Raw genomic sequence first — 11452 nt, 5'->3', positions numbered from 1 at the left:
CCAACCCTCTGCAGTGTGTGCCTGCAGTTCCTCCTCATGGCAGACGCACTTATAAATAGACATGAGGGTGGCGTGGCATGAGGGCAGCTGAAGGCTGGGCAGGGACAGTTTGGTGTGCGCTGTGGACACTGGGTCGTGGGGGGGGGGTGGTTGGTCAGCATGTAACCCAGGAGAAGTGGCAGCGGAGTGTCATGCAGGCAGTGATTGTGCTTTGTTGGAGGTAGTGTGGTGCTTAGCTAAGGTATCCATTGCTAATGAGGGCTTTTCAGAAGTAAAAGTTGTTGGGGGGGGCCCCACTCTTGCTGGTATTGCGGCTTAATAGTGGGACCTGTGAACTTGAGATGCAGCCCAACATGTAGCCCCTCGCCTGCCCTATCCGTTGCTGTGTCGTTTCCATCACTTTCTTGGGTTTTGCAGATTTTCACAAATGAAAACCTTAGCGAGCATCGGCGATATACAAAAATGCTCGGGTCGCCCATTGACTTCAATGGGGTTCGTTATTCAAAACGAACCCTCGAGCATCGCGAAAAGTTCGTCTCGAGTAACGAGCACCCGAGCATTTTGGTGCTCGCTCATCTCTAGTCATCACATTAATAATTAAATTGGTATTCCCATGCCAGTAAGAGCTCAGTTTATTAAAATATAACATCATTTATCCTGCAAAAAAACTGAACGCCAAAATTGCGCTTTTTTTTTGGTCACCAAGAAAAAACTAAATGAAAATAGCTAAAATATATCAAGCAAGAACATATAATATAACAGCTACTTTATAACTTTATGAGTTTAACTCTGAAGGTACCAATATTCCTAAACAATAACAACTACAAAGGGTTGCAGTAGCTAAACCGTACCACTGTGTGTAATGTCAAGGATATATTCCCGTATTCAGGTTGTATAAGCCATAGCAACAGTAATATAGAACATTTTCTAGTATATTATCTGTGTATGATGATTTCTCTCAGTTGTTTTTGCTTAGTTACAATAGTATATGCATATGGCACAAAACCTCTGCAGTGCCGCCTATTAGATGGCAGCATTCCTGCAAATCAATGTCTGAGTCTTTATAACAACGATTGGGAATTCAAAACCAAAAGACGGAAAATGACTTGCAACAATACTGCCATCCAATAGGTGGCGCTGCAGAGGTATTGTTCCATCTTACTTATTTTGCAGAGGAGCAAGCACGGCCTTGTAAGCCTCCTCACACCTTCTAGGTGCTCTCCTTAGGGACCAATGGTATATTCAGACATGTTATATACAGGCAGCATCCTCCATAACACTTAACACTTTCTTCTCATACATGCCATATTTGGCATTTCTACAATCAGGGGTGCATCGGACTATTATGTACGGTGTGTATGATGTCCCAGAAAGGACATCATAAGGGTTTCTGAGACATAACAGTGTCCCCAGTGTCATTACAGTGACTATGTATGTAGAGAACTCCTGATGTGCCCGGAAGAGGTTGTTTCTATTAGAGATGAGCGAGCATACTCGCTAAGGCACATTACTCGAGTGAGTAGTGCCTTATTCGAGTACCTGCCCGCTCGTCTGTAAAGATTCGGGGGCCGGCGGGGATGAGCGGTGAGCTGCGGGAGTGAGCAGGGAGGAGTGGGGGGGAGAGAGTGGGAGAGAGATCTTCCCCCCCGTTCCTCCCCGCTCTCCCCCGCCGCTCCCTGCCACTCGCCAGCACCCGAATCTTTAGAGACGAGCGGGCAGGTACTCGAATAAGGCACTACTCACTCGAGTAGTTTGCCTTAGCAAGTACGCTCGCTCATCTCTCGTTTCTATACAAGAAATAGCTATGAAACAAGGAACAACGGTTTTGACAAATCACTCCCTGTCTATGGGCCTGTTCACATGCACGCCTGCAGTTTTGCTATTTTTCTGTTGATCGGCTCCAGCCTCAGCGCCAAACAATGAAAATACAGGAACCGCCAGATCCAGCACATGCCTGACCCGAACAACGGCAGACAAACACCATTGACTATGATGGGGTCCATCCAACGTCCCGCATTCTGATTGGCACTTTCCTGGATGAAACACTGTAGCACAACTCGCTATTTCATCTAGGATTTTCTGCCGTTTCCAAATGCAGTGTCTAATGCAGATGTGATTGGGACCTTACAGAGGAGCATACAACAGGGATACGATCCTTCCTACAGAGCCATCTGGAGTCACCGCTTGAAGATCTTCCATCGCATATACTGAGAAGATGTTGGTCGTGTCTGACAGTCATCTGATGGAATGATGACCGCTGTCACAAATGATCAAAAAAGTCTTAAAATAAAATTGACCTTCTTGTCCATAGCCACCAATCAGAGCTCAGCTTTTGTTTTGTAACCTTGGTGCTGGAAACAAGTAATTAGCAGCCAGCTACAAACATTTATGGCATTAGGATTTCGGGGCATGGGGTGTGCTCACATGATCACCAGATAGCTGCCATGTTCTACATAGTGTATACATTTTTAATTTTATTACCTTTGTATACAGTAGTGCAGCATATAGTATAAAGCTCCTTCCTATAACATAAACAGCACCCATCTATATCTCCCACTGCTTCTCCCTTTATAACATATAGCCTCAACCTATATCTATACGGTACGCAACACCTACTGTACCAACGGAATTTAGAGCATCTATACAAAATCCTCACATCTAGTTTTATACAGCAGCTAACTATTTAGTATCCCAGGGGTTTATTCACACATCTGTATACTTTGTTCATGTGCAGTATATATTTGCAACAGGCTACAGTCGGATAGTACACGGACCAATTGTTTTCAATAGGCACTTCCACACATGTGATTCTTTACACGGAACTCCGGTCCATGTCAAAATATTGTGGCATGCAGAGGCGTAACTTGAAGCTTCTGGGCCCCAATGCAAAACCTGTAACAGGGCCCCCAACTATAATGCTTTATTCATACTACTGGGCTCCCTAAGGCTCCTGGGCCCGGGTACAACTGCATCCCCTGCATCCTCTATAGTTACGCCCCTGGTGGCATGTCCTATTCTAGTCCGTACCATGGACAAAAGTAGGATGTGCAATGTCCACTACCCTTGGGGCTCAGACAGTATTTAGACATTTATTCGTTCAATGTCCAATGCGAGTTGCACCAGGGAATCTTGGAGGCAACTTGCATATGCATGAGTATATAAGAGCTTAGGCTGGATACACATGGTCATGTGTGAGTCGTGCCCAAGTAACTTGGGCGTAACCAGCATCAGACGGTAAACTTGACACCCATATATGTGTTTTCTCATCTCCATGGACACTGCACTTTGGATGTCCTATTCTCAGCACTGTGTGAGAGAGTCTCCTCTGGCAGCCAAAGCCTCATCCGGGGAGGGAAGGGGAATGGTGCAAAGAGCGCCCTGTTTAGAGTGTTGAAAACGCTTTGTGTGAGGGGTTCTACTCCCTTTTGAAGACAGCGGTGATGCAGCTAGCATGTCATCGCCAGAAGAACACCACCAGGCTAGGGATAGTGTATGGGGCTAGACCAACCTGAGCCTCGCCACTAGCCCCGAAGGTTCAGGAGACTTCTGGATGCAGCAGATGCTCTATAAAAAGGGAATTTAACTCCAGCACTGTGTGGAGTGATGCAGCCAGAACAGAGGAGAGCAGCATCAGCAAAGACCTGTTAAATGCACATGGGCAGGAGAAACAGATGTCACCAATATTCAATTAATGGAGTACCACTAGGAAAAAGTGATATGGAAAAGGACCTGGGGGTACTAGTCGATAGTAGACTAAACTGGAGTAACCAATGCCAATCAGCTGCTGCAAAGGCAAATAAAGTCTTGGGGTGCATTAAAAGAGGTATAGGGGCGAAGGACGAGAACATCATCCTTCCATTATATAAGGCACTTGTCAGGCCCCACATGGAATACTGCGCACAGTTCTGGTCACCGGTGCTCAAGAAAGATGTTACAGTACTGGAGGGGGTTCAAAGAAGGGCAACTAAACTAATACATGGAATGACGGGACTGGAATACCTAGATAGGCTATCCAAATTGGGATTATTTACTCTAGAAAAAAGACGGCTAAGGGGTGATCAAATAACTATGTATAAGTACATGAGAGGACAATACAAGGATCTCTCCCAGGATCTGTTTATACCCAGGACTGCAATGGTAACAAGAGGGCATCCGCTACGTTTAGAGGAAAGCAGGTTTCATCACCAACATAGAAAGGGGTTCTTTACTGTAAGAGCAGCTAGACTGTGGAGGAAGTGGTGATGGCAAAATCCATAGAGGAGTTTAAAAGAGGACTTGATGTCTTTCTGCAGCGGAAGGATATTGCAGGATATAAATCTTAGATTAATTGTTAATCCGGGTATACAGGCAGGTAGGAACTATTAGGGGTTGATCCAGCCAACAGTCTGATTGCCATTAGGGAGTTGGGAAGGAATTTTTTCCCTAAAAGGGCTATTTGGCTTCTGCTCTTGGGGTTTTTTGCCTTCTTCTGGATCAACAATATAGGAGGATAAACAGGCTGGACTAGATGGACATTGTCTTCATTCCACCTTACATACTATGTTTCAGCCATTGAAGAGGAACCATAAAGTGCGAAGTTTCCTGGAATTTAGGAGCTGGCCAGAGAGAGATCAAAGGGCCCTGAAGACCTTGGGGTCGAAGAAGCCACACAGATGAAGAAACAGACAGACGTTTGGGGTGAAGGGCCCTGCAATGAATAAGAGGAGAGGGAGTCTCATTACTTGCAGTGCCTGACATCGCGACGGTGGTGAAAAAGATATGTCACGCATGCTTTGAAAGGTCTGTGATTTGGAGACAGCACAGAGGAAGAGAGAAGCAGAAGCGAATGGCCAAATGTGTATCAAGGAAGCGTGAATGTACTATATTCCCCAAGACTGCATAATGTGAAATCTCTGGCCAGACTAGGGCTGATGGATTCACGGGACTGTGATAATCTGAGCGTGATGTAGTGATTTTGCAAAAATTGGTACGATTTTATCACCCGGCAGATCACAACACTAGTTATAAGGGCCTATGGTCAATGTACTATGTGATTTATAATGTTGTGGTGGCCATGCGGGAAAGTTTGCTCAGGTGTATGACCCCATTCAAAATTTATGCGAGATTTGTGCATTTCGCAACGCACAAATGTAAAAGTTAATTTGCATGTAAAAAAGCGCAAGAAATACGCAAATGTGTGCTGCAGTCCCTGTGATGCTTCATTATTAGAGATGAGCAAGTATACTCGCTAAAGGCAATTGCTCGAGCGAGCATTGCCTTTAGCGAGTACCTGCCTGCTCGAGATGAAAGGTTCGGGTGCCGTCGGCGGGCAGGGAGCTGCGGGGGAGAGCGGAGCGGAACGGAGGGGAAATCTCCCTCCTGCTGACAGCCGCTACTCACCGCTCCCCCGCGCCGGCACCCGAACCTTCCATCTCGAGCGGGGAGATACTCGATAAAGGCAATGCTCAATTGAGCAATTGCCTTTACCGAGTATACTCGCTCATCTCTATTCATTATCTATCAATATCAAGGAAAACGAGAGCAGATTTCCAAGAAAAAGATTGAAAGCATCAGCTGCACAGCTTCCACAAATACAGAATCTCATGCCCTCTGCTGGCGATAGAAAGATATATAGTATACACAGATACAGTTCAGTGTTAATGTTAAAAGTATCATATGACCAATCTCCTTCAAATTAAGCATTGGTCATCAAGAAAACGTACTGGTTCGCACTGATACAAGTTCAGTAAAGGGAATTATAAGGCTACGGTCACACTAGTATTTTTTTGACTGATCCAGTATTATTAAAAACGGAAATCAGAAAATGCAAAGCATTTGTAAGCTTTCTGCTTGCATCTCTTTTAGCATTTAAGTAGTAGCTGTGTTGCCTGTTCAATGAACGTGGCTCAGAGGTTAGTGCTGTTGACTTACTAATGCTGGGGTCCTAGGGTCAAATCTCATCAAAGGTAATATCAACTTTGAAAAACTCCATATAGCCATCACCTTTGGCCTGATTTGAGCCTACAAAGCCAGTACTGCAAGGCAGCAGTGCTAAGAACTGAGCCACCACACTTGAGAAATAGAAGAGCAAGAAGAATAAAGAGAACATAAAAAGCCAACACAGACATCACCCTTGTATAGATATGAACCTTCAACTCCACCACTGCAAGGCAACAATGCTATGGACTGAACCACCATGCTTGTTCTGCCTTCTCTTTTCTCTGGAGGAGAACAAGAATCACAAAGTGTCCATGCAGATGTTGTGTTTGGTCAAAATTGAACCTAGGACCCCAGCACGGCAACAATAGTAATGTTTACGCCACCATGCTTTTTCTTTCTTCTTCCTATTTATCTTTCTGCCTCTTCCTTCAGAGGAAAAAGCAAAGAATAAAGTAAAGGAGAAGGAGTTGAAGGGGGAGAAGAATATCTTATTCTTCTTCTCCCTTCTAAGTCTCTTCTGAAGAAAGAAGAAGCAGAAGAGGGAAATAGAAATAGAAAGAAGAAGCTTAAAGCTTGCTGGCTAATGCTTGCCTCATAACACTGGGGTTCTAGTTCATGTCTGACTGTGAACGACATCTGCATGGAGGTTGTATATTTTCATTGTGTTCATTCTTCTCAAGCATGGTAGCTCAGTCATCAGCGCTGGAATTGTAGGTCTAAATCTGACCAAGAATGATATCTGTATTGGGCTACGTTCTCTTTGTGTTTATTCTTCTTGCTCTTTTAGTTCTCTAACAATTTAAAAACAATTGTGGTGGCTCAGTGGTTAGCACTACTGCCTTGCTGTGCTACAGTTGTAGGTTCTAGTCTAACCGAGGGTAATGGCTGTATAGAGGTTTTCAAAGCTGATATTGTCCTTCAACATAGGACTAGTCAACATTTCAATACAAGAGTGCTAACCACTGAGCGACATTTATAGAAGAGCTGCCAGAAATTAAAAACAGTATTCTGAAGACACGCTGCAGCAGACTGCTTTTGACCCAGTGTAAAAAACAGAATGGAGACAGAAAAAAAGGAATGGATTGAAACTGAAGACCTTTCACTTCAATACAATTCTGTGGACTAGAAAGCAGAAACATTTTATTTCCCTTTTGCTGTATCCACGATGAAACAGCCAAACAGACATAAAAACCTCTGCGTGAAAAGGCTGTTAATTTATTCATATTCGTTGTTCAGGTGTTCCAGCTCCGGTCTGTGTGATCATAGCCGTCTGCCTTCAAATGATCCTGAATTTAAAAAAAAAAAGTCCCAATATGGCATTTTTAGCTGGCTTCTTAAGTTCATATTACAGCTGCAATACCTGAAACCCCATTGGTCTTCTGAACTGGATTTAGATCCCTACAGGATTCTATGGTGATCTGCTTTCGGTACACTAGGACTACAGGCATCCAGGTCTTGTAGCTGTAAGGGTATGCTTACACATGGAGTATTGTTGGATGTGCACTGATATTTACAAGCTTCATTCAGATATATAATAACGTCACAGAAATGTCAACATTTCCAGAAGAAAATCACAGAAGAAATCAGTGTGTTTGAAGCAATCATCCAGTCCTGGACAAAGATGGCGGCCCCACTTCCCTGACTCCGTGGTGCACCCTACACCTACTTCAATTTGCTCAGACTACAACAGTGAAATTCAAGATGCAACATGTTAATGGGGGTTTCTAGATGAAATAAAAATTTGGTGTGTGAAGGAGGTCTTATGCGAAATACCTTCCAATATTGAGATAATACTTCCCCCATCTAGGAAGTGTCTCCAGCTGACCTGATCGTGAGTCTACAACTTGGCAGGACAGTGAACAGTAAGAATAGTTTCACCCAGGTGATCGCGATATCGTCGCAAGAAAATTGCAGCAAAATTGCAGCTTTGTCCCCTCGATTTCTTGAGTGTCGGCTCTTCTTTTTCTGGCAAACACATCGCTGCAGATTGTGATTTTTTTTTAGCATGAAAGTCAATAGGAATATCTAATGTTTAAAACGCATCTCACAAAAAACGCAAAATCGTGCGATGAGATAAAAAGGAGGCTTTATACGGAAACATGGGCGATTCTTGCTGGATTGTGAACTTCTGGACAATAACTGTTTAGTGTTGTTAGCGCAAAATTCGCTATCTTAGATATACTGTGCGTTTCCAAATTAAGATAATATGTACAGGCCTGGAGAGCCTTTCAAAGAAACACACGGCTACATCATGTGCCCCAAAAAGCAAACTCTGTCTTTATTCAGCGCGCGTAAACTTAAATAATCTTAACACAGGAAATGAAGTAATTTACAGTTACAGTATTTAGGGAGCCGATTGGTTATTCTCAGAGGGAGGTATTTGTGAGGTAGCTTGTGATGTCATCCATCTGGGAGGAACTTCAGTGAGCACGCTCAGTTCATTCTTGAATTTAGCTTCATGAGAGAAACATCCTGTATCTCCTCTCTGTTTGCCAAGGACAGAGACATTCCTAAGCCATGTGCTTTCTGCCAGTTAGAACCGGTTTTTCCAGTTCTTGAGCACACGGCACTAGCTGTGGAGGTGGGGGGGGAGGTGATGTTCCCTTCTCCCAGAAGTTCAGACCATTATAGAAAATACATTATATTCACAGTTGATAACAGAAAATATATACAAAATGGTGAACATATAGGATATCTCCCACAATTCCCTCCTTTGTTGTGCGTATTTTCATTCTCCTGGATAGTTTTTCCTTCCTATTTATGTTCTCGGGCCTTTCCCTACCGCCTACAGGGGACCCTAGCTGTCACCTTCCTTATCCCTGCCTACTGCTGGGTGATATCCAGGATAAGGAAAATACCACACAACACGTTACAGTTTCCCACCGGTATTCTAGGTAGATGGCTCCTGAAAGATTGATCTTTATTTCACGTTTTCTGCATAAGCCACCTTGTTCATAGTTTAGATGATATAACATGTCTATTGTGATCGGCTTTTTAAGTGTGATCTCAGGTTATATTGTTTGTTACATGTTAACATTGGTCTGATTACACAATATGGCTGAAACATTGGTACACTTACTGCTACCTTATTGTATCTGTTGACATTTTTGTCCTATTTTATACACTAAAACTTGCTTAGTCATACCCAAGCTTTGTAAACCAAGATGTTATCAGTCTGAGACCCCCCACCATCTGAAGTAGCCAGTTTCATTGATCAAAGGTTCAGAATCAACAACTCAATTCCCTAGACAATGCTGATGGTATCACAGGATTAACAAGACAACAGATTCCTGGCCATACAATGTATATGGACAGAGCTCAAACAAACCTATACAAATGGAATTGTAGTAAAAGCAGGTAGCATTGTTCTGTCACATTTCAGTTACATCAAAGCTTCCTACACCAAACAGGTTTGAAGGCCACATGAATGTTCATAGCTATTCGTATGTAAGATACAAAATGGAGAATAAAAGAAAATACAAAATGGAGGATGAAGGACAAAATGGAGGGCTACAAATAGCCAATTATTATTTGCACCACAATGCAATATTCCTAGATTTGTCATAATCCTCTTCATCAATACTTATGTATTTACCACATCCCTTATGAGGAAGAAGAGAAATGACAGCCCAATGACCGCAGGGGTCCTACATATAACAAAGGATTATGGGCCACATTTGTCTCCTTCCTTGATTATCTTTATTCAATGTCTGACATGAACCCAAATTAGCTTTTCTTGAAGTTTCACTGTGATCTTAGTGGTTAACAGTACTTGAAAGGATTCTTTGCATTTTGATCTGGAAACACGGAGAATACACATTTATGAGTGACAGATGATATAACTCCTGATATAAGGCACTCACATGGGAGGTGAGGCCCTCCTTTTTGGCCTGGAATAAGCGTAGGCCTATTACAGCAGCATTACCAAACAAAACCTTCATAGGGCCTCAACTTAGTCTTATATTTAGGCCTGGTTCTAACCAAGTAGATGACTAATAAAATGTTTACCTTTATTATTTATTATTACTTCTGGTGTACCCAAATATTCAAAATTACTTTCATAAAACATATTCTTAGGTCATATTTTTGGCGTGTTAAAAATTATTTTTATTTATATTTTATTTCTCAAGCCACGCCTCCAAATAACATGAAAAGAGGTCTATGCAAACCAACAACTCCAAACACCTACCTGTGGTAGCTGTATGTTATCATTCTGCAGTCACTGATACAGATTGTCTGGCTCGCACCGAGAAGGTACCTTGACCAATTGGCCTGGATTGTAATGGGCGCATATTATGCATCCCTGTACAAACCCTATTGCAGCAGTGTTGAACCCTGGGGTAAGCCAAGCAGAAGACACCATACCACACATTACCTCCTTGGATGAATGGGTTAGCTCATAGATCAGGTGTGACATCATGGAGTACAGTGTGCAGGGGAGGCACAGGCTTTTACCTTTCTGCCAGACCCCAGTAGCATTCTGCTCGCTTTTCCACTCCTCCTTTTTCTTCTTTTGAGGCCTGTTCCTGTAATTCAAGCAACAGAGAAATATCTACACCTGTTTCAGGTGCAAGCAGGTTACCAGCCGTTACCTCATTCAAGGGAAGTCAGGCTGCTGCGGTGCCTGCTCTCTGGTTCCTTCCAGCCTCAGTGGTTGTCTCTGTGGCATAAGCCTGGACTCTGATGATAAGTCACCTGTGCGGAAAGAGCTAAAACCTTGTAGAACAAAGACACTGCTTCTGCGTTCTGGATTGGCTTACTCAAGGACCCCATGAAACTTCCACTGTGCCCCATAAGATGTGAAATCGTGTACGATTCCCAATGTGTACCTTAAGTCGGGGCAGACACAAACAGTGTTACCTGCAGCCAGCTTACATATTTCAGTGAGCGCCATCACCCCTATTTCCTGAGTAACTGAGTGTCTCAGGAGGGAAAGAGTGGTTTTTGTACAATTACCTCTTTCTGTCGGTTACCACTGCATAGCCTGTTTTACTTGTCCATTTCGTCGATATTTGGAACCATCTATGGGTAAAACTCAAGATTTACATTAATCATGGCAGTTACAACATTATTGTTAGGACCCCTAGTTTCTCTTTTCATTAATCTTCCGACAATCATACAACCATGTGCTTGCTATTTAATGTCATGGTCTGCACCTGCTGCCCCTCCTCTCAACCTTCTAAATTCAGTAAAAGACATGAAACGACATTTGGAACTCTACCCCTCCTGATTGCGATATGTGAGGGTGCTAGCAGGGCAGTCTCATACATAGCTAGTCTGGAAGCTGAAAGATGTTTAGTTTGCACTCTATACAGTATTTTATGACCCCTTGAGGGAGCATGATGTTACGGGGGCCCCACACCACCTCTGGTACCTGTACGAAACATACTGCAAACAGGAGAGGAAATATTGTTATTACAATCTGCAACCATAACAACTGCACCAATGATGGTTAACTACTGGTTTACTAAGGGACTCGTACCCCTGATACCATTTGGGATATACTCAAATTCTGTCATTAAAAATTTACTTA

This window comes from Eleutherodactylus coqui, chromosome 1 (genome assembly GCF_035609145.1).
Source record: "Eleutherodactylus coqui strain aEleCoq1 chromosome 1, aEleCoq1.hap1, whole genome shotgun sequence".
Taxonomy (NCBI): domain Eukaryota; kingdom Metazoa; phylum Chordata; class Amphibia; order Anura; family Eleutherodactylidae; genus Eleutherodactylus; species Eleutherodactylus coqui.
This window is presented reverse-complemented; position numbering follows the sequence as displayed.